At 43.9% G+C, this 25,101-nt stretch overlaps 1 protein-coding gene across 1 annotated transcript in view; it reads right to left on the minus strand.

Annotated features, from left to right (window-relative positions):
• The window catches only part of PRKCE (protein kinase C epsilon), a 736,834-nt gene that overhangs the window by 20,392 nt on the left and 691,341 nt on the right, over positions 1-25,101 (minus strand). The gene's annotated exons all lie outside the window — the stretch shown is intronic.

Here is a 25,101-nt window from a genome sequence, read left to right on the forward strand (position 1 = left end):
CTCCTAGTTTTTTTCCTCTGCAGACCAATTCTATTTTGTAACCCTTCGAGCAGAGTTCTGTGATGCTGGGATCCGAGTCAGCCAGGTTTCGGCTAGGAATAAGCAACTTAACTGTTTTTTAACTATCCAGTCCTTTATAAGGTTTGCTTTTGAGCTTATTGATCTGATGTTCATATATGCACAGGCTAGTGAGGTATAGTTTGTGTGGGGAGAGGGGGTGCATTTTGGGTGGAGGAAATTTTTTAGTTTGAGGGTAAGAATTGTGGACTGAAGATCTTGGTTTTGGGGGTGGTCTTTTCCCCCAGCTGGTAGGTATGCTGATATGGTTGAATGAGGAGCAGTCTATCAGGTTTCTGGTAGAGTAGAGTTTTCTGGATGGTTGAGGATGCCTGTAGGATTCTGTTAAGGTTGGGATTGAGGGTGTATAGTACCCTGTTGTTTTTCTGTTGGTTAGGAATAGGAAGAGTAGTAGATGGACGAGTAAACTTGTTGTTAAACCGGGAGACATTGTGTTTTTGTGTGCAGAGGGGTATCTTCTTTAGCCTGGTACCTGGTGTGAGGTGCAAGAATCTGGGAGGCGTAGAGAAGGTTGGGGGAGGGGAGAGGAGGGGAGAGCGTCTTTCTTCCACTCTATCCTGTTGTGTTAGGGAGTCTGCTATGCTCACTTGTGAGTTCTGGGAATGTTTTCTCTTCCAGTTGGTTGGGGGGAGTAAGTGAAGTGGGACTCACTCACCTTGAGGGTAAGACCGCTGGTGTTCCCTCTGAGTTTGGTGGAGTGGGCAGTTTCCCGACGTTGGGAGCGTTGTAATAGCTTCCTTTCCTGGAAGGCTGGTAGGATGGATTCGGTTCAGAGTAGGAAGTGGTTTTCAGAAGATTTTTGGGGAGAATGGTCGTATCTGCCGTCGATCGTCGATGGTTGGACTGCTTCCCTGCAGTCGCTTCACAAAGGCGCGCACTAAGGCGTACATGCATTTGTCATGCACCTTCGTCGGCGCGACGAACGGCGCTGTTCTTTTACTGTCGGAGGTCCCCTGCTGGTTCGGAGGAGGAGCGGAGCAGTGCTCCAACGCTCCTCTCCTCTCTGCTGGTCTCTGACTCCCCGGCGGCCCGCAAGTATCGGTGCGGGGGGCTGGAGAACTGGCTTCTCGTTGCTGGAGCAGTTCTTTTACTGTCGGAGGTCCCCTGTTTGGCCTTAAAACCTGATTATATTATGGATCACTTTAAATTGACTGACAGAAAGCATATTTTCTCAGCATTTTAGATTATTTACATTTCCTACTGTAAAAGGTTGCATATACAATAGATTTTTCCATATCTTTTCAAGCTGGATCATGGGAAAAAACCCTTTTCTGACCTGTTGACAAACTCCAACTCCTATTTTTCCTTTAGAAAAATGCTAAGACCTACTTATCTTACAAATTCTTTTGAATGTGATTATAATACACTGGGCTTGTACAGTCTCTTGATTGTTGTTAACCATGTTGCGCTGAGAGGTTACTGCGGTATATAAGTGAATTTGTTATGTTATGTTATACAGGAAAAACCAAACGTTCAGTGAAGATACAAGACTTACAAGATCATGAAGGGCATAGAGAGAGTAGAGAGAGTAGAGAGGGACAGATTCTTCAAACTTTCGAAAAATAAAAGAACAAGAGGGCATTCGGAAAAGTTGAAAGGGGACAGATTCAAAACCAATGGTAGGAAGTTCTTCTTTACCCAACATGTAGTGGACACCTGGAATGCGCTTCCAGAGGACGTAATAGGGCAGAGTACGGTAACGGGGGTTCAAGAAAGGATTGGACAATTTCCTGCTGGAAAAGGGGATAGAGGGGTATAGATAGAGGATTACTGCACAGGTCCTGGACCTGTTGGGCCGCCGCGTGAGAGGACTGCTGGGCACGATGGACCTCAATGAAACCATAGTAGAGGTGGACCAATGAAGCTCCGTCCAAAGTGTGAGTAGACACTCTTTTATTCACAGAAGCTGAAAAGACCTGACCTGGATTTTTGTTTGGTAGAGATCTGCCTGCCTCGGGTGTCACAAAGATACAACGAAATGGTGAGGAAAATGAAGTTATTGTGCAAAATCCAAATTCATTTGATTTATTTATGGGTTCTTTTATGAAGATGCGCTAACCGATTTAGCATGCACTAAATACTAAGATGTCCATAGGAATATAATGGATGTCTTAGCATTTAATTTTCTATCCTGTCCTACCCAAAGAGCTCAGAACGGGTTACAGGTTAACAATTTGTCATAGTTATAGAACAAGTTTTTATCCTAACTCAACACATATTAGGGATCGAATACCAATATCCATAACAACAGTTTACAGGTTAAATTTGTCATCGATACAGTGCAAGATTTTACACTACAAGTTTTATCCTATTGCGACCCACACTGAGGATCACCCACATCATAACCTATAAAACTTTAATGCTGGTCTTTAAAATCAAACTTTTGCGCCTCCCATCTTTTCTTGATAAACTCATCATCCCCTCTTGCCCTCCCTGGACCCTTAGATCAGCTGTTCAGAATTTACTCACCATACCTTCCATCAAAGAATTCTACTACTCTAGAAGAACTAACTTTTCCGTTGTAGCTCCAACCTTATGGAACGCCATGCCACCTCAACTCCACCTCAAAAATTCACTTGACAAATTTAAGACATAGTAACATAGTAACATAGTAGATGACGGCAGATAAAGACCCGAATGATCCATCCAGTCTGCCCAACCTGATTCAATTTAAATTTTTTTTTTTTTTTTCTTCTTAGCTATTTCTGGGCGAGAATCCAAAGCTTTACCCGGTACTGTGCTTGGGTTCCAACTGCCGAAATCTCTGTTAAGACTTACTCCAGCCCATCTACACCCTCCCAGCCATTGAAGCCCTCCCCAGCCCATCCTCCACCAAACGGCCATATACAGACACAGACCTTGCAAGTCTGCCCAGTAACTGGCCTAGTTCAATCTTTAATATTATTTTCTGATTCTAAATCTTCTGTGTTCATCCCACGCTTCTTTGAACTCAGTCACAGTTTTACTCTCCACCACCTCTCTCGGGAGCGCATTCCAGGCATCCACCACCCTCTCCGTAAAGTAGAATTTCCTAACATTGCCCCTGAATCTACCACCCCTCAACCTCAAATTATGTCCTCTGGTTTTACCATTTTCCTTTCTCTGGAAAAGATTTTGTTCTACGTTAATACCCTTTAAGTATTTGAACGTCTGAATCATATCTCCCCTGTCTCTCCTTTCCTCTAGGGTATACATATTCAGGGCTTCCAGTCTCTCCTCATACATCTTCTGGCGCAAGCCTCCTATCATTTTCGTCGCCCTCCAAAAACTTTCTTATTCCAAGACGCATACCATAGCGTCTAACTATTTCCAACAGCCCGCAAAATAAACACGGAGTTAGGTGAACAGGTATGTTTTTATTGCTTTCCATAAGTTGAGGAGTCCTTCGAGGGATCTAATCTGTGGGGACAGTCGATTCCAGTGGCTTGGTATGACATGGGCCTCTAACAACAAGACATTGTAGGAAACAATAGCTACTAATGTCAAAAATTAAGCATGGGAAAAAATAATTGTAAACTTAGAGGTCCTTTTGTCAAGCCGCGCTGGCGGGGTTAGCGCGTCGGACATTTCATAACGCCTGCTCAATGCCGGCGTTAGCGGCTAGCGGTTTAACACGTGGTATTACGCGCGTTAAACCCCTACCGTAGCTTGATAAACCAATTTAGCATGCGCTAAATGCTAACGCGCCCACAGAATATAATGGGTGTGTTAGCGTTTAGCGTGAGCTAACTCGGTTAGCGCGCCTTAGTAAAAGGACCCCTAAGTACAGGATGTGTGAGCGTGTCTCACGGTATGCCCTATTGTGGCAAACCTGAGCTAGCGCTTTCCACAGTTTAGTAAAAGGGTCCCATAATGTCATAAGAGCAAAAAAAAAAAATATATATATATATGGGTAATAATAATAATTTATTTCTTATATACCGCCAAAGCCATAGTAGTTCGAGGCAGTTTACAGTGAAGAAGGGCTGGACAATCAGCGAAATACCCAAAAAAACAGTAAGGAAACTTAGAATTGTTCAAAACACAGCGGTCCGTTTGATATTTGGACTGAAAAAAAGTGACCATGTTAGCCCCTACTACAAACTGCTTCACTGGCTGCCAATGGAGGCGCAAATAATTTTCAAGTTCTCTTGCATATGTTTCAAGATGGTCTGGGGACTAGCTCCTACCTACCTGCTACCTCACTTCATACTATGCAGCCCTACGAGACAAACCAGAAACAGCAATCTATTTGCATACCCGAGCATTACCGGCTGCAAATACAAAACCTTTCTGGATAGAACTTTTATGTACCAAGCAAACAAACAACACTGGTTAGACAACTACATCAATGGAGCAAGCTTGACCTATGATGCCTTTAGAAAAGCCATAAAAACTGCCTTATTCGACAGAAATATCACCTAAAAAGTATCTACACAATCCCTAAATCAATTTCTAATATTTCAAACATGCGTATAAGACAATAATTTATACTGCATTCTGTCTTTCCCTTATCTCTGCATATTGTTACTCGCTGACTTTCCAGTTCTCTTCATAGTAAACTATTGTATTTATTGCCTTATTTTTAAGATTCTGCATACTGTATTTCTCTTATCTCTCCATATTGTAATTCACTGACTGTCCAGCCCTCTTCAATGTAAACCGCCTAGAAGTCTCACGACTATGACGGTATAGAAGAATAAAGTTATTATTATTAAAACTATAACCTGCCCTCAAAACAATTTTTTCTGATTTTGTTGTCTCATATTTTTATCTTTACTTTTAGTCTTATGCTTTTCCTCCAAATTCTTTTCTTGAGCCTTCCTCCCTTCAGAAACTCGGCTGATATATAGATTAAACTCTATATGAAAAAAAACAAACAAACCCAAACTTAAAATAAGTGAGGATTTCTTTCATCAAAGCATGATGTTATCAGAGTATCTCACCCTGAGAAGATATCATTAGAAAAAAAAGAAAAAAAAAATGTCATTCTTCATTTGTTTCCCCTGAGAGATCTTATCTTATTTGCCACGCCTTCATTTTCTGATGGTCTAAAAAGAGTTTTAATGATATTCTCGTTAATGTGTGTGGTTTTTTTTCCTTTCTTAATTTTGTTTTTGTACTCATTTTGCCTTAACAAGTATATACTTGTGTTGAAAGGTTTTGGAAAAAAAAAAATGTCATTCCGAATGGCACCTAAAGTGCCTGATAAGAGATCTTAAAAAACCCTGCCTACCTGCATCTCATGCAAAACATATGCAGGACAGGGAGAAAGAGCTGAGTGAATTCTTATTTAAACTGGGTAAAATGCCAAAGAGAAAGCTAACGAATGAGCAAAGTATCTTGCCAGGTGTTGAGCTAGAGAAAATAGTGGCCAAAGAACAAAGAAACTGTTTACATACAGTAGCAGCGTAGCGAAGAAAGGAGGCACCGTGCTGCGTGCCCCCTGTACTCTTCCCTGCCGTGGATGCCCCCCGTATTTCTTCTCTGCTGTGCCCCACCCCACTTTTCCCCTCTGTAGCTACCCCCTGTATTCCTTTCCTGCCATGCGCCCCTCCAGCATGGCAGCAAGAAGCATCTCTAAACTGTTGCTCGTGCTAGCCTCAGTTCTCTCTGACATCACTTCCTGGTCCCACAACCAGGAAGTGATGTCAGAGGAAGAGCTGAGGCCGACATGAGCAGCTGGTAGAAGATGCTGCTCGCTGCCGGTGATCATTTGAAGTGACAAGTGGGTAAGTGGAGAGGTGCCAGCACCCCCGCCAAGATGGTACCTGAGGTGTTCTGCACTGGACGCCTCCCTCTCTACGCCACTGCCTACAGTGAGAAACACAACTGGAGAGACTATTTTTCCTTGGGAATTCCTAGTGAGTTTCTCTTTAGTGTGCGGCAAACAATTTGGCATGCTGAATGCAGGGATCGCTTGAAAGCATCTGAAGCTACACGGAAGCCTTCAGCTCAAGGACCTACTCTAATCTCCTGTTCTCCCCACATATTCAGCCTCTTCCTTTTTCTCTGCCTCCTCCCCCCCCCACAGGTGTACAGTATATGCTCATCCTTTCCTTTTCATCACGTGTCTACCATCTTCTCCATCCCTCTTCCAGGCCAACCTCATTTCTCCTAGTGCTTGCAACTGATGCTGCTGAACCGCCTTATCAAGTCTACCCAGGCCTATGGCACTGAACAAGAGAGCCAATCATGGTTGAAGCAGATCCTTGAACATCTGCACATGTTCAAGGCTTGTCACATTCTGCCCTATCTGAACGTCCCGTTTTTTCCAAAACGTGCTTGCAATCCCCTCACTAAGACACATCAATACGATGTGCATAACCAATCTTTTCAGTTACAGCGCCCTCCCTCTGGAACTCCGCACCAAATCATCTACGAGAAGAAACCTCTCTAACCTGTTTCAAATCAAAGTTAAAAACCTTTCTGTTTAAAGACCCTTTCAATTTATAACCGTCCTTTTAAGGATGCTGCTTTTTGATTTCATAGATTCCATTCTTGTTCCCCTACCTTATGTATTTCCCTCTTATCTTCTTCTATAAATAATGTATTTCTAACCTCCTCCCTTTTGTTTCAGTTCATCCAAATGTCTTATTTGTCTTTTAACTGTTTACAGACCTTAATGTATTCCCCTTTTTTATTAAAATCGGATGTATCTGTGTGTGTGTGTTTGTATGTATGTATGTTCCAGCATAACTCTGAAACGCATGGAGAGATGTCAACCAAACTTGATATACATATCACTTACTATCTGGAGAAAAATACTGTGGGGGTGGGGAAGGATCAATATAGGATATTATTACAGATACTAATACTCTCACAGTTAGATTACTGCAATTCTCTGTACGTAGGCACATATTTCTGCTAAGCTGATGGCCAAATTACAATTGGTTCAAAATAACGCAGCCAAATTAATATTTTGGGTTAAGAAAATTTGATGATGTGTCATCACTGTTGGCAAAGCTTCATTGGCTGCTTGTTAGATTGTGAGTCATTTTTAAAACTTATTGTTTAGTGTACAAAGTATTGGCTGGAGATCTCTTTTTACCCCCTTTTCTACAAAACCGCGCAGCAACAGCCCCGAAGCCCTTTAAATTTCTATGGGCTTCAGAGCCGTTACTGCACGGCTTTGTAGAAGACGGGGGTTAATCTATTGGCTGGTAATTGTAGATGTGGTCATAATCGGGTCATCTTATTTTAACTTTTCTCTCTTCTAAGGAGGCTCGTTTTAAATTATTTTTGAGAACTCCTTCAAGTTTTGTGCTGAGTCCTAATTATTTTCAGTTCAGAAAAAGTCTTAGGGCTCCTTGTACAAAGCTACGGTAGAGGTTTCTACCGTGGGCCATAGAAGTAAAATGCTCCGACGCTCATAAGAATTCTATGAGCGTTGGAGCATTTACCCCACCGGTCCATGGTAGAAACCTCTGCCGCAGCTTTGTAAAAGCCAGCATTAAATTTTTACTTATTTAAGAATTTGTTTAAATTTGCTCTTTTGGTTTTGTTATGTTTGAATTTTTTTTGGTATAATTTCTGATGGACTGGTCTGCTTCAAACCTGTCACTAGGGATGACCGTGGAAGCAAGGGTTATTTTTAAGTTTGCTTGCCTTTGCTTCAAAACCATAACAGGTTCATCCCCAATCTATCTATCTCATCATTTTGACTTTCCAGGCACAACTTGTACACAAAGTGCCTACTTGTTCGATTTCCATTCCTTGAAGGGCTGTACCTACAAGAGATTCCTTGATAGAACATTATCATTCCAAGCAGGCAAATGGAATAAATGTTTAACCAACTTTATCTCGAACGCAATTTCTTACCAAACTTTTAGGAAGTCAATCAAAACTTATCTCTTTGATAAATTTCTCTGACTCCACTTCTGCCTTTGATTAATTTGATTAATCTTTGATTAATCTTACCATACTAACGTAATTTTGAAAGTTTTTTGTAATATCGCTGTCTGTATACAGTCTCTTCCTCTGTAAACCGCTCTGAACTGTTTGTGGTATTGCGGTATATAAAAATAAAGTTATTATTATTATAATTAAATGAATAGAGTACAATATTTCTACAAAACAAAGTTTTGATATTTAAAACTAGGATGTCCAATAATGCATTTTCACAGGATAGTTCTGGGAGGGAAGAAGTCGAGGCAATCAAGATTATTGAGTTTCATTAGGAAAATGTCAAGACAGGGGACTCCTAGCCATCTGAAAGTTGAGTGAGGCAAGTCTGAAAGTTTGACTAGTGTGTTTAATACTAGAGAATGACACGGGAACAAGTTTTTCCCCATCTCCGCGGGAACTCATTTTTCCTTCCCGTCCCGGCAAGTTCTTTTCCTGCCCCTGCCCCATTCCTACAAGCTCTGTTCTCATCCGCACAAGCCTCAAACACTTTAAAATAATGAGTGTCCAAGGCTTGTGAAGTTAAGGCAGAGCTTACAGGAATGGGGCAAGACAAGGATAGCTACAAAACTCACGGGGACGGGACAGGGAAATTGAGTTGCTGGGGGGATGGGGAAAAATTTGTTCCCGTGTCATTCTCTATTTAATGCCTTTGCGTTGACCCTGGTCATGGTTATTGCTCAACTTTGACACCTAGTGGCCAGATTCGGGACTGCAGGATTCTGGAAGCACAGGGCCCCCTAGTCACTGCAATGAACAGACTATAGATATAATGGGAGGGGAGAAGAGCGCTATATGAATAGGGGTGGAAGGTAGAATTCACAGTTAGTTACAAATGAAAGCTTATGGCTCCAGTATCTCAGATTTGATTCCAGCTACGCTAGAGAGCAAAAGCAATAGGAAGAAATCACCATGTAAAAAATAAAAATCACAAATACAAAGAAGAGAAAATCTGCATTGAACAAAGCCCCAAATCGTTTTGCAGGGCAAGAGGATTGCTAATGTGTGATTTTATAAAGAGGATTGTCAGTGTTTACTGTAAGCTATGATATGTCCACATGCCTGGATGGCTCATGGAAACTTTGGCATCTCCAGGGCCACCTCCCTCAAGGGAGACCACCCTTTCAAGCATAAATACACCACCAGGCTAATGCCGCCAAGCCTGACTGGTCCTAAAAGATAGTCCGGATCTCCCACATTGGTGAAAAAAGTGCCTAAGCCACTGTGCCAGCCAAAGGTTTCAGTAGTAAGGCAAAATAGTCAAATTGAGCACTGTTTTTTAAAAATGTCTCCATTTTACATTAAAAAAAATCACAAACTCGTTTCATTTGTTTCTAATAAAATTTCAGTGGAAATAAATCACTTTCTATAGGATTCTAGGATTTTCTGCAGTAATATTCACAGCAGTCTGTGTGGGTTTTGCTGAAACGAACGTTCACCTTTGATGCCTACAGCCCAAATTCTGAAAACAAAGCAGAACCTTGACTTTTCTGCACAATTTCTTGGCAACTCCATTTTAACAGATTGCATTTTGCGACACAGAGTTCATTTAAATGCATTTTTTTTTTTTTTTTAAAGAGAAGCAGTTTCCCACTAGCCGTTTAATGTTTTCTCATTATCTGTGTCTTCATCTTTTGACCAGCTAGGATTATTTTTAGAAGACTGAAAGCAGCGACAGCTGAAAGTATTGCACTGGTTGTGCGAGAGCTATGATAATCACATGGCCGTGCGGTTACACCACACACCAAAGCCCTGTCGTTCACCTTTCCTCCCGAGAAAGCGGCACGCACCTCAGCATGAAATTCTCACCGATCTCTCTCTTTTCAGAAACTCACACGAAGAGGAAGCCATATCTGTGCCTGGTATTTCCCCCGTTTGACTCATTTAAATGTTACAGTATGAATATCGATCTCAGTCACACACAAAAATTACATGAATTAAAAAGGAAATGTGTTTCTGTTTGTTTAACTTAGTACCACACATTCTGGGGGAAGCAAAAAAAGAAAAGAAATTCCCAGAGCCTAATTTACAGAGGGGCCCTTTTACTGGAATGTATTAAGAAATGTGCTTAGCGCATTTTAACATGGGACTTTCCCGCAGGCTCAGCCCATTTCTAATGTGGCCCTAAACAGGGTTTTTTGTTTTCTTTTTGCAAGTTCCCTGAAAATTTTTTTCATTAATGCACAAGACTAGGATTACCAGGGCTCCCGGATGGACTTCCAAAACCCGGGTTTCAGAAAGCCCCAACGAGCTCCTGCTGCATCTGGAGGGTCACTGAGCATGTACAGATGACATCACGCACATCCATGTATGCTCTAGGCCCTCCAGACGCGGCTGGAACTCGTCCGGAAGATGAGAGGGGTGGAGCTTCAGGTGGAACAGGGCGGGGCTGGAGGTGGAACAGGGGTCATGTGTCCAGGGTTTCCTCGAGAAAAATATGGCAACCCTACACAAGACCTGCGAAAATATTTACATGGGAACACTTACTTCCTTCTATGCTAAGTGCCCCCATGTTATGCCTGTGCTATTCAGCTACCCCCAAATTCTATACACCAATCAGATTCTATGGCACCAATCAGAACTTGGTCTGCATGATTCTATAAAAGGCACTTGCTACATATATACAGAATCATGCTTAGTGGTTGGACACCCCAAAAATAACCCAATAGGAGAAATAGCAAAATCAAAAGAAAGAAAGATCTCTCCAAAAAATTGCAAACCTCACTTGGTGGGTTAGGGCCCAGGGATGTAGCACAGGTTACCCTTTTGGGTTTCAATTTGTGACAGCTTTCTTTAAAGGGGTCTACGATCTCCTTGGTTGTGAAGTTGTGTGAACTGAGGGCCCATCCCACCATTTATTCATTTATTTAATTACTTACTTACATTCTTTAAATTTTAGTGGTTGGACACAGCATAACATTGAGGCCAAGGAAAACTAGGTCTAAATACCAGTGCCAAAGTTACATGCGGATTGGGCGTATTCTATTACAGTGTGTCCAGCTTTTATGAATGCCCACGAGCTTCCCATGCTCCATCTCTGGACAGGCTCCCTTTTGAGATTTGTATACTACCGTGTTTCCCCCAAAATAAGCCCTAGCATGATTTTTAAAGATGCTCCTAATATAAGCCATACCCCAAAAATAAGCCCTAGTTAAGATCAACCCCCGAAGCCACCCCGACACTCCCCAACTCCATCCCTGACACTAGAGCTGCCCGATTTGCCAATCATCTCTCCTTTCCTCTCCTCTACCCTACCCCAATTCTTCCTCTTTCCTATCTCTTCTCCTCCCCCTCCATATGTAGTATCTTTCCTCGCCTCTCACTCATCCCCTTGTGCAGTGCCCCTCGTGCAGCAGCTCGGAGGCCTCCAAAACCAGTGGCAGCGCTCTGAATGGGCTGCTTCGCAGCCTTCCCTCTGCAGCGTCTTTCTAATTCTCCCTCCCATCCCTCTGTGCAGCGGAATCCTACCGACCCTCCCACCGTGAGCCTGACATATCTCCACTCCAAAGAGCAGCCTTCCCTGCTGGGGCCTTCCCTCTGTCACATCACTGATGATGTCATCAGTGATGCGGCAGAGGGAAGCCACACGGCAGAGGGAAGGCTTCAGTAGGGAAGGCTGCAAAGCAGCCCGTTCAAAGTGCTGCCGCCACCACTGTTTTGGAGGCTTCAGTGTGGAGGTATGTCAGGCTCACGGTGGGAGGGTTGGTGGGGCTCCACTGCACAGAGGGATGGGAGGGATAGAAAGACGCTGCAGAGGGAAGGCCCGGCCCTGGTGGGGAAGGCTGCAAAGCAGCTCATTCAGATCACTGCCGCTGTTTTTTGAGGCCTCTGAGCTGTTGCACAACGGGATGGGGGAGAGGTGAGGAAAGATGCTGCACATGAGGGGGGGGGGGGAGAGAAAAGAAAGAGGAAGAATTGGGGTGGAGGAGAAGAAGGGAGAGATGATTGTTGAACATGAAAAAAAAATAAAAAAGACATTCCCTGATAAGCCTTAGTGCGTTTTTTTGGAGCACAAATTAATATAAGAACCTGTCTTATTTTTGGGGCAACACGGTAAAAGTGACACACACCACTTTATAGAATGCACCTACAAAGTTGTGTACATAACTTCTAATTAGTATCAATTAGCATAAATTATTGCATAATTGTCAATTAGTGACGCCAAATTAAGTTGCACATGCAAATCAGCTATGTACACTGATTTACATGTGCAATTTAGGATGCCATAGACAGAATTTGGCTCTTAGAGTGCTAACTGGCTAACCCTTCCACACCCATGTCTCACCCATGACATGCCCCCTTCCAAAAACTAACAAAAAAATAAATACTGCACAATTAGCGCACACTGACAGGCAGTGCTTTAATGCAGCAAGCCTTTCTTCTGTGTTAATGTGATTTATTAAAACATGTTAGCGCTTAATGTGATTTATTAAAAGGCAGTGGCATAGCCACAGGTGGGCCAGGGCCCACCCAGTTTGGGCTCAGGGTGGCCCAAAATTTCAACTCTTTCAGTGTGGCTGGCGGGGATTCTCAAGCCCTGCCGGCCGAGGATCTCCTTTCCACCGAAGGAACTGACATGTCAGACGACCGCCAGCACTGTCCCGGAGCTGACACTGTTGCTAGCCGCAGGTTACTCCCTCTCTTGTACATGCTCAGTTTTCATTCATGCGCGAAACTTAGAATATGCGCATGGAGGCTGGTGGCAGCAGCTCTAGGACAGTGCTGGCATCTGCCCAACATGTCAATTTTTTAAGCGGGGAGGAAGTCATCAGCTGGTGGGGCTTGGGAATCCCTGCCACAACAGATATGCCACTTACCCTGGGGGGCGCTGGGTTGAGTGGAAATTAAAATTGGATTTACTTTAGTTGGAGGGGCAGAGGTGAAATGTTTGGCCCACCCACTGCTCTCAGGCCCACCCTAAATCAGCTGCCTGGTTATACTACTTGTAAAAGGGCCTCTGAATTAAGTCCATTTCAATACTAGCTTGAAATAATAATTTATATTACTTTAGAGATATTAAATTGAAAATGTCCATATTTAATGGAACAATAGTTTGTTAACAAGGATTTCCAATGGATATTGTAGCCAACATGTATAGTCAAACATGAGTTGTTTATTAGACTCTATTAACCATCTTTATGAAAAAAATTCATCAAAGGCAGTATACAGCAGTGTGGTAAGGTAAGGAGCTCATTCTTCAAAAGATAGGAAAAGTTTACCACCAGCACCAGTCTCAAAGAAGTGAAGTGTTTCAGGATTTTCTCTAATCTTGAACTGGCTTAACCACTTCTCTTGGCAACCTGCAGTTGTTACTGGCCAACCAAGTGGAGTGAGAGCTCTCCCCTCTAATAAAAAAAATAGTGTGTTCTTTATCAAAGGTCTCTCTCTTCTGGTACTAATACACTCAGGGTGAGTACATTGCAATACTCTACTGTTAAAATTCTTTCAGAATTCCTTTTCTCTTGAGGGGAGGCTTCTTCCTGAGCTCCACCAGCTCAGTCATTCACTTGTTCCCCCCTTTTACATTGGAGAACAAAGCTTTGTAAGACTAGTCCACTTATTCTCATTACCATATGCAAATTAACTCTCTTAATTTTCCTCTCAGGTTCAAGGCTTCTGTAAGCAAACAAAGGGGTTTCTGTTTGATTATCTGCCTCTACACCCTGGATGACATTAACTCTTTTCAGCAATTTTATTTCTCATGTCATCCTCCACCCCTGGCCGATAATCAAATGAAACATTTAGTCTAACATAACTAGGCTTTTACTCTCTCATATCATCCATAACACAAAAAGGGCTACTGCTATCTCTTTCCCCAGTGCTACCATTTGCCTTGGCTGGCAGGTTCTTCAACCCAGGTTCTTCAAAATAGTCTTTCAACCCAAATTGTCTGTGTCCCAGTTCTGCCAAGACTTACAGGTTACTTGCAGACTGGATATCAGCAGAATTCCTTTCTCTATTCCAGCCAGGCTTTACTTCTTTCTCCGTCTGTGGGCCCAGGCAGTTCCAGGCATATTCTTCGCTCTCATCAAGTCCACCTTCTTTAATCCAAGAGTCTAGTTAGTTCTGGAACCCACCCCTGGTTGACTCCGGGTGCTTCTTCTGAACCCTCCCCCCTTCTGGAGATTACTGGAAGGCTCCATCTCCCTTTCCCTTTCTTCCCCAGAAGATTCTAGTCCAGGTTCTCCCTAGATTCCCAGTGTTCTCAAGGTTCAAACCCTAAACCTCTTGGAACGTATAGTTCTTACTGAACACAAGTCTGGCATCCCAAGTTTATTCTATATTTGATATTCTGACCATCAATGATCGGTTTACAGAGTAAAATTAAAATGTAAATTCTAAAAATTAAAATATAGTTCTAAAAAAAAAAAAAAAAAGAGGTCATTAACTATTTACATAATTAACGGACAGGACTTAGACTGGTCTGATACAAAAGGTAGGAGGGTAAGGGTGGGAGAATAAAATACATCGAAAAAAAAATTAAAAAGGAAGGTGAAAAGGGGAGGAAAGGAAACAAAAGGGGGGGGGGTCGCTCCCCTAGTCCTCCTTTTGGAAAGAGCTCCCTCCAGTGGACTCTGGACATATTTCACCCATCCTTGGTCATGGGGCTCCCTCCTGTGGACACTATGGGGTCCTTTTACTAAGGCGCGCTAGCCATAGACTATAATGGACGCATTAGCGTTTAGTGCACTAAAACGGCTAGTGCGTCATAATGAAAGGACCCTTATATTACATGACAGGCCCCCTTGTCTGTCACAGCAGGCACAGCTTGACATAAAACCTATCATTCTATTAAGAGCATAGTAGGGGTAGGAGAAGAAAATGTGGCAATATTCGCCTGCAATAAACCAATTCCCGCCCTCCCCCCTCCTTTCTTTTCCCCCTCCCCCCCTCCCCTCCTTTGTTTCTCTCTCCCTCCCTCTTTCCGGCCAATCCAACCTGTCGCTGCCTGTAACTCTGATAAATTTCTGCTAAAATGTTCCAACATTTCCTTCCTCGTTGCTTGTAACTCCGACAAAATGTTGTAAATCCGTGTTCAGATCGGATCTTAATTAATTGATGTGAACCGCCTAGAACTCATTGGGTATGGCGGTATACAAGAACATAATAATAATAATAATATTTTTTCAAACTGAAAATCAGCCGAACGGCTGTGTTCTGAATAATTTGCAACCTTTTAATATTCCTAGGTAAATAATATTGCAGTAGTCTAAAAACTTAAAATCAGTGATTGCACCAGAAGTCTAAAAGATGAAGAATCAAAATATAAAGGATGCCTAAAATTAGGCACCTAAATCGGCAAGATCACAATTGGCAAAAATGAAAACTAATTGGGTGATAGGCATCTAACCCGGTAAGCGTAGGGTTACCAGATTTTCCTGGTTACTAGGATTTCCCTGGATATGTCCTCCTTTTGAGGACATGTCCGGGGGTTTGGACAGCTTTTCAAAACCCGGCACTTTATCCGGGTTTTGAAATACCTCCTCAAATTGCGTCAGGCATGCGTGGGGAAGTGGGGAAGGGGCGTGGCTAGGGCAGGACTGGGGGGCGGGATTAGGCATTACAGGGCAGGGATGGGTGGAACTGGGCGGGCCTGGGTCTAGGGGGTCCGGATTTTCCAATTGGAAAATCTAGCAATCCTAGATAAGTGCCTCCCGCTTTTGGGTCGACACCTAGCCCAAAGTGCCTACCAGAAAGTGGGCGTGGTTATGGGCAGATGAAGAGATCTAGGCACCTGCTTTGGACTTAGACACTGGTAAACACCTAACTTAGGTGCAGGTATATAGGCCAAGAAAATCCTGGCATAAAAACAAGAGGTGCCTAAGATGTTCACGTCTACGAGCGCCTAAGTCCAATTTAGGTGTCGCTATAAATGGTGCCTAACTGAACATGAACAGCCGCTATGTGCCGTGTTCCTCGATGTCTATTTTTGATGCACTGTTTATAAAATCGGGCCTTACTGCCTATGTTTATTAAAATATTTGATATCCCGTTATTACAAAAAAGGTCATAGCGTCTTACAGTATATAACATACTAACGTCAAATTTTGATAGGATAGAATTAATATACATTCATTACAAGTCCAAGCATACCAATTCAATCAAATACAGAATAATTGTACGTATCTTCTGCATTAGTCTCAGAAAAAAATATATATATTCCCTCCTGTCCTATAGCTATCCCTAAATCCTTAGGGCCTGATATTCAGACGGCTGTGGTGAGCATTTTGTTCACCGTCAACTGAATCATTTCTGGATATTCAAAGTCAGGCCCTGTCTGGGCATTAGCTTTGACTATCGAGTTATTTTTGAGCCGGCTAACATATGGCTGCTTAAGTTGATATTCAGCCCTTAAGTGGCCTTGGGTAGCGCATAACAGTAGGACAGACTTTTCTGTGGTCCCATTTATGTGCGAAAACTGACCACTTAAGAGCTGAATATCAGCACTTAAGTGGCCAAGTGCTAACTCCCCCTCCCCCCGAACACCCCCAACATAGCTGGATTTGAGTTAGACACTAACTACAAATCTGTACAGCATTTAACCAGTTGGTGCCGCTGAAAATTAGTAACTAGCCACGACCAAGGGGCAGATGCACAAAGCCCCACCCCCTCCCCTCGTGCTTGCGGTGTTTTATTTAGACTTTGCTTTCCTTTCAGTGCCTTAAAACTAATTGGCAAAGCAAAAATAAAATGTCCAGCGCACCTCCCCCCCTCAACCAACCAGTTCAAAAAAACTGGCATGGCATCTGCGCATGCGCGGGTTGCCTCCTGCCTGACCAAAACAGGCAGCGGGGGGCGGAGCTAGGCAGGATTGGGGCCTAGATGGGTGGGCCTGGGAGGGGGGCAGGTCTAGGGTGTCTGGATTTTACAATCATAAAATCTGGCAACTCTAACTAAGGCCCCCCCCAAATACCACTGGTAGTCCCAGCGGCCAACGTGATTTCCACCACCCGCCCATGCTCAAAAAATCTTCTGGTGGTCTAGGGGCCAGGCCTGGCTGGGCCCCCCAGCTCAACAACCCTGTACCCTCCCCACCTGGATGTGTAGGCAAAGACACCCACATACCATCCCCGTATCTTTTCGTGTAGAGCGGCAGGAAGGATGCCTAGTCCCTCCTGCCTCAGGTTCCACCTCTTCAAAATGGTGGTGTCCTGTCCCTGTCTGGATGCACTGGGAGGGGCCTAAATACCATATAAGGAGGAAAACCGGATCACCATTTCTTTGGGTTTGGGAGGGTAGGGACGGAATTGGGTCTGGAGGCTGGCCCAACCACTGAACCACCAGGAATAGTTTTTTGGTCTGCTGGAGGGTCAGGTTGACTGGGGGGAAGTTAACTGTACCACAAGATAATTTTTTTTACTGTTGGAGTCGGGGGTTCCCTGGACATGCCCACGTAAGTTATGCCTACTGCATAGCTCTTGTGGGCATGCCCCAGAAAATTCTGACCCCTTTAGCGACCAATGCTCAACGGTAACGGCGTGCATATAATTTGCACGCTGTTAGCGTTGAGCATTGGTCGCTAAAAACAGACCGGTGTTTCTCTTGCGCCGCAAAGAAACAGTGCCAGAGTTTTGCGCATCTGCCCGCAAGTGATTTAACTGGCTGGCTTTGAAAAACGGTCAGTTAGAATTTTAGTCTAGGTATCTACTTATCCCGGGGGACAAAATCTCTCTGATGAATCACAATAATCCTGTCTCTATCACGGGGAAGAAATAAGAACAGTTAGCTGACAGCTTTGGGTAGTTCCACGAAGCCAGGGCAGCTCCCAGTGAAGGGCTACAGTACTCCAAAGACATAGCATTGGAAGTGACCCACATCTGACCGTGTATGCAAGCTGTGCCTACACTGAAAAGCGAGACACATTTTCAAACCACCGTTTCTGATGTTAACAGGGATTTGTCTAGGTGACAGACACCTGCATGTTGAGGCTTGCTGGAAATGGCAGTCAAATACCTCAGGTGCCAATACAGAGAGAGGCATGCTGGAAGTCGTTTTCAACAACTGGCAGATATACAGATCTGATTAATTAATTGTAGGGTTTCAGGCCTTGCGTTCATGCCAAAAAAAAGTTGCTTATCGGAGCCTTGTTTACTTTCTGGCTAACAGAAATCTTTTTTTTTTTTAAAGGAAAGGTAATGCAAGTCTCTTGTTCTAGGGCACATTTAGATTTTTGTGGTTTATTTCCTTAGCCATGCTTTCCCATTTATGGAGCAAGAAGTTGGAAAATGCCAGTGTATGTTAGTAAGGACATGTGAAAAATAAAAATGTAATCTTACAAATATTTTTGGTAGCTTTCCAAACAATTTGCGCATTATGAAACTCTGTAGCAGACTTTAGTGAGAGAACGTCCATGTGGAAAATGGAAAACAGAAATATGGATTTCTTGTTTTCTCTCTCCTCTCTTTGGCCTCTGAGGAACCTCCTTTCCTTTTTCTTCTCTTTCTGCTTTCCCCCTTTTCGATCTTTTTTTTTTTTTAGTTTCCTCCTCCTTTTCCCTTCCTTCTTTATTTTCCCTTCATGATTCATATAGGGCTCCTTTTACAAAGCTGCGATAGCGGTTTTAGCGCCAGCATTGAGCCCAAAATATTCTTTATACAGAAGATGGAGTCTAAAGGGAGAGAGGTGTCCCAAATACAGTCAACATAGTGGAAAAGGAACCACACTGGTCTAGAGCAGATTAAAACAAATAGTGAATCTTTATTCTAAACTAGCTGATGCCCCGGCGTTGCACGGGTATTTAATTATAGCAATAACACTGTAAATGGATTCAAATAAAGATACTTTTTAGTGGTGAATGAAATTATTTTTTTACAGCTTTATAAAAAGTACAATATTCAAATTATAATGTGAAATATTTGACAAAATGAATACAATACAACTAACACAAAACTTGATTATAAACAACATTTTTAGTTTCACCTCCAGGAGCAAGAACATATAAATTCTTGGGTGAAGAGACCCCCAGAACATAGCACCCCAGTTAGTGAGGGATCTGCATACCAAGTTTCGTTCAAATCGGTCAAGCCGTTTTAGATTTACTGTGAGAATGGCAGCTGTTTACATTTTTTCCATTGACATGAATGGGTGAAATCTGATGTTCTGTTTGTAGCTCCGCCCACGTGTGCAGGTGGGCTGCGAGACCCCCAGGAGATATCACCCCAGGTAGTTGGAATTACTGTGAAAATGGCAGCTTTTTACATTTTTTCCATTGACATGAATGGGTGAAATCTGATTTTCTGTTTGTAGCTCCGCCCATGTGTGCAGGTGGGCCGCGAGACCCCCAGAACATATCACCCCAGGTAGTGAGGGATCTGCATACCAAGATTCGTTCAAATCGGTCAAGCCGTTTTGAATTACTGTGAGAATGGCAGCGTTTTACTTTTTTTCCATTGACATGAATGGGTGAAATCTGATGTTCTGTTTGTAGCTCCGCCCACGTGTGCAGGTGAGCCGCGAGACCCCCAGAACATATCACCCCAGGTAGTTGGAATTACTGTGAGAATGGCAGCTTTTTACATTTTTTCCATTGACATGAATGGGTGAAATCTGATTTTCTGTTTGTAGCTCCGCCCATGTGTGCAGGTGGGCCGCGAGACCCCCAGAACATATCACCCCAGGTAGTGAGGGATCTGCATACCAAGTTTCGGTCAAAGCGGTCAAGCCATTTTTGAATTACTGTGAGAATGGCAGCTCTTTACATTTTTTCCATTGACATGAATGGATGAAATCTGATTTTCTGTTTGTAGCTCCGCCCACATGTGCAGGTGGGCAGTGAGATCCCCAGAACATATCACCCCAGGTAGTAAGGGATCTGCATATCAAGTTTCGTTCAAATCGGTCCCACAGCTTTTTACATTTTTCCCATTGACTTGAATGGGTGAAATCAGATTTTCTGTTTGTAGCTCCGCCCACGTGTGCAGGTGGGCCGCGAGACCCCCAGAACATATCACCCCAGGTAGTGAGGGATCTGCATACCAAGTTTCGTTCAAATCGGTCCCACAGCTTTTTACATTTTTACCATTGACTTGAATGGGTGAAATCAGATTTTCTGTTTGTAGCTCCGCCCATGTGTGCAGGTGGGCCGCGAGACCCTTAGAACATATCACCCCAGGTAGTGAGGGATCTGCATACCAATTTGCGTTCAAATCGGTCCCACAGCTTTTTACATTTTTTCCATTGTCTTGAATGGGTGAAATATGATTTTCTGTTTGTAGCTCCGCCCACGTGTGCAGGTGGGCCGCGAGACCCCCAGAACATATCACCCCAGGTAGTGAGGGATCTGCATACCAAGTTTCGTTCAAATCGGTCCCACAGCTTTTTACATTTTTTCCATTGACTTGAATGGGTGAAATCAGATTTTCTGTTTGTAGCTCCGCCCACGTATGCAGGTGGGCAGCGAGACCCACAGAACATATCACCTCAGGTAGTGAGGGATCAGCATAGCAAGTTTCGTTCAAATCGGGCAAGCCGTTTTTGCGTTGGCAGCTTTTTACATTTTTTCCTTTGACATGAATGGGTGAAATCTGATTTTCTGTTTGTAGCTCCGCCCACGTGTGCAGGTGGGCCGCGAGATCCCCAGAACATATCATCCCAGGTAGTGAGGGATCTGCATACCAAGTTTCGTTCAAATCAGTCAAGCCGTTTTTGCGTGATCGCGGCACATACACACACACACACACACATACATACCTCCGATTTTATATACCGTATTTGCCGGCGTATAAGACGACTGGGCGTATAAGACGACCCCCCAACTTTTAGTTAAAATATAGAGTTTTGTTATATACTCGCCGTATAAGACTACCCCTTCTTCCGCACACCTTCTCTACCGCCCCGGGTGCAGCACAGCTGGCCAGGTCCCCTTAATTTTGTGGCACTTCCCCGACCGACCGACAACAGCCCCGGTCCGACAAACCTCCCTGCCCTTAACCGCGAATCTAAATTACCTTCTTACAGCTGCTGTAAGAAGGTAATTTAGATTCGCGGCTACAGGGTAGGGAGGATTGTCGGACCCGGGCTGTTATCGGTCGGTCGGGGAAGTGCCACAAAAGTAAGGGAACCTGGCCGGCTGTGCTGCAACCGGGGCGGGGCGGCCGCCCCTCTCCCTTGGTAGCCACTCGAACCGCGAGGCTATTCTCCTTCTCTGCCCTGCCTGCAGCACAGAGCCGAACGGAAGTCTTCCCGACGTCAGCGCTGACGTCGGAGGGAGGGAGGGCTTTGTTTAAGCTTTGTTTAAGCCCTCCCTCCCCTCCGACGTCAGCGCTGACGTCGGGAAGACTTCCGTTCGGCTCTGTGCTGCAAGCAGAGAAGGTAGGGAGAAGAAGAGCCGCGTACATCCAGAAGACTGAGCATCCAGCCCCGCAGGAGCCCCGCGACCCTCGGAGGCGTCCCCATGGGATCCCCGTGACCCTAGGGGGCGTCCCCATGGGATCCCCGCGACCCTAGGGGCGTCCCCGTGCAGCTCTCTAAACAGTACCCGGCGTATAAGACGACCCCCGACTTTGGGGAGGATTTTAAGGTACTGAAAAGTCGTCTTATACGCCGGCAAATACGGTATATAGATAAGGAAATATAAGGAAGATTCTACATGGTGTGTTTCGGCAAAGGTGCCTGTATCAGGAGTCAAAACAATCTTAAAAGACATAAAAAATTGTATAAAAAAAAAAAATCAATAATAACAAATAAATAAACAATTACAGCATGTATAGAAGAACCCAAAATCTATTAATGAATAAACATGAAAATTATACATAAATATATAAATAAATAAAACCGAATAGTTAATATACAAAAAAAAAAGCACAGGTGTTAAACAGTTCTTACTTTACTAAAAACGACTAGTGTTAACAAATTTTTCATATGAAAAGACCCAGTGAGCCACAGCCCTTCTAGCAAAAAATAAAAACCACTAGCATCCCTAAAGAGATGCCAATAAGGGTCCAGATGGAGATGAATGGAGGCTGTACACACTTTAAATTTGACCCTTAGAACATTGAACCCTTGGCACTGTGGATCTCAAATCTGAAGACCATTTCCCCGATTCATATTTTCTTAGTGCTGCGTATAATATAAAACTGGAATCAAAGGTTTTTCCACATGTAGAGTACGTATTACATGTGGAAACAGCTTTTTTATAAAACCACATGGCAGTATACGAGTGTAGGATGGCATACACTTACACATGCATAGCATATAAGCATCCCTGGGGTTATAGCTGTGACATGTTCAGGCCTTTTATAAAATATGCACAGATCTCCACCAACTCTGGCGCAGATGTAAATGTGTAAGTCAGCATTTGTGTGTTACTGGTATTGTCTGCTTTTATAAAGGAACACAGGCATCAATAGACTTGTAAGTGCCGTTTTTGGACTTCACATCTGGGTGTCCTGTTATAATATCAGGCCCACAGTCCTTATCCCTCACACAGAAGAAATTCACAAGCTGAAGAACGGTTGGTTGCTTGCTCTCTCCTGACATCTACCATGTGATGGGACGGATGAATAGACCCGAAAGTGAAAAGAAAGGATTGCACAGTGAAGCAAGAGAGAGAAGCTTCTTAGATTCCATTCTCACTACCGAGTTCAACACCCTTCCCGGGAGCTGGAATTAAGGTCGACAGGAGGGAGCAGGCTGTGCCCGTTTCTTCAGATCGACGGCGTTATTTATGTGGTGCTGAAGAGAAGCTAAAGTGAAACGATGGCTTCTAGTAAGAAATACAGTAAAAGGAAAAAGGAACTCAGAAACTGATGAAAGTCTGAGACTTATCAGTTCCAGATTTCAATCACCCTATTTTGTGTATTTAATATAATTTAATCATGATTTTCAATATTTTTGTTATTTTTCAACTTGACTACTTCAAACACTACTGTGCATTCATTAAACCCCTTTGTTTATATCTAGATGGATATAGATGGACCATTCGGGTCTTTATCTGCCGTCATCTACTATGCTACTATGTTCTGGAAATGTAATCAAATGCACACTGACTGAGAATAGTTGACAAAGAACATAAAACAGCCGCAAAACTTTGTCTTAAAGTTTCACAAGAGTCCAATCAGTTCCTGAGTTCCTTTTATTTGCTACTAGAAGACATCATTTCGCTTCAGCTTGTGCTATTAGTTTGGCATTCTAACCGATCTTTCTTTGCTGGATAGTGTTATCACACTGAAGAGAAGCTATCAGTGTTCATTTTCCTTTGCAAAGAAGGGGCCGGCGTTGAAACGTTTGTGCAAGGATGAGTGGCAGTGTTCTAAAGGCCCTTCCCTGTCTGCTCTGAATTTTGAGAAGCCACCTGGAGTAGGGAAAATGATTTAAGCACGATTGTCTTTATTAAGGGGGGGCAGACAGTGAGCAGTGACAAAGCCTAACAAAGTTCGCCAGCGTCTTGAGCCAAGGTTAGAATCCATTTATTCAGGTGCATTTTACTGCACAACTACAGACAATTCAGAATACAGCTCTGAGACTCGTCTATTCATTGAAAAAACATGATCACATTACTGAGGCATTCATCAATTCTCATTGGCTTCCAATCCAGGAAAGAATACAATTTAAATTCTACTGTATACTATTTAAAACTATAAATGGAGACAGCCCAACCTACCTAAACGACCACCTCATCCAAACCACCTCTACCAGGCATAGAAAAACACCCCCCCCATTCACTTACCCCCCAATCAAAGAAGTAAAACGGAAAAAACTATACAACGGACTACTGGCCACTCAGGCAGCGAAGATAGACAACCAAGTCTCCAACCTAATGACAACAACCCCAGACTACAAGATGTTCAGAAAGGAAATAAAAACTATACTCTTCAAGAAATCCCTTAATAAAGCTTAATACCATGATAAAGCTTAACCCCCCTCTTACCATCCCCTCCCTAACCCCAGATCCTACTTTTACCTCTCTTGGAAACCTTCTCTGATCTAACGTTGTAACCCTTCTTCCATAACTCTTTTTGTAATCCGCTTTGAACCAAAAGGTAATGGCGGAATAGAAATCTGTAATGTAATGTAATGTAATTCTTCTAGTTGACTAGAACTTTGTTTATATTGGGGGGGGGGGCTTGCTCACACCTTTTTCACTAAATAAACATGATATAAAAACTCACTTGTATACCGCAAATACCATTAAGTTCTATGCGGTTCACAGAGATTAGCAATACAAATGAATAAACATCCAGGCCCGGATTCTGCAAAGTGCGTCCCAATTTTAGGCAGCCGTAGGCGTGGACGTCGTGCCCTCGCTAGGAGACCCCGTGTCTCCACTTCCGGGATCGCATATCCGCTGCCTCAGCGCCCCGGCGGTCGCTGGACACGGAGGATTAAGAGAACCCGGAGGAGATAACGATGTTTCCATTCCTGAAAGGGCGAAAGACTCCCTCTCATCTCCGCCCCACCGCCGGGCTCTCCACTCCAGACTGCGCAGTTGTTGGAAGGGCCACAAAGAAGCGATCCATTGTCTGCTGGACCGGGGTGGACGCCAGGGCCGGCGAGGAAATGGCCCTGATCACCCCCTTTCTCTTTGTATGGGGCATGAAGAAAAACCAGGCAGAAAATACGTAGTGAGGAAAGCAGAAGCAGTTAGGTCTTTACTGCTTCACACTCGGCTCCTCACGCAACCGCCATCTTGCCACGCCACCCTGCCAGGTGCCAAAGACTGAATGGGAAATAAACAAAGGAGGCAGTGGCATAGTAAGGGAGGGGGTGGGGGTGGACTACCCTGGGTGCCGTCTTGGTGGGGGCGCCGGGATCTCACCCCCCATGCCACGTTCATGCTCTCCCTACGCTGCCCCCCCCCCCCACATACCTTCTTTAAAAATCTTCACTAGCACGATCAACTAATCTAGCCTGCTGCACGTACCGGTCTGGCTCCCTCTGAAATTATTTCTGGGCCGCAGGGCCCAGAAGTGACATCAGAAGGAACACTAGAGCGAGCAGCAGGCCAGAGAAGCTGCTTGTGCAGGCCACGATTTAGTGGCATAGGGGTGGGAAGGGAGGGCGCAAGTGTGGCAGGCGGGCTGGGGGCATGAAGTAGCGGGGGAAAGCAGAGAGGAGAGCGCAGATGCCTCTTACCCTCGCTACGCCACTGAAAGGAGGTGTTCCCACTCAAATATCAAAAAACAAAAACCTTGTTTGTGA

The sequence above is a fragment of the Geotrypetes seraphini genome, chromosome 3 (genome assembly GCF_902459505.1).
Source record: "Geotrypetes seraphini chromosome 3, aGeoSer1.1, whole genome shotgun sequence".
Lineage (NCBI taxonomy): Eukaryota > Metazoa > Chordata > Amphibia > Gymnophiona > Dermophiidae > Geotrypetes > Geotrypetes seraphini.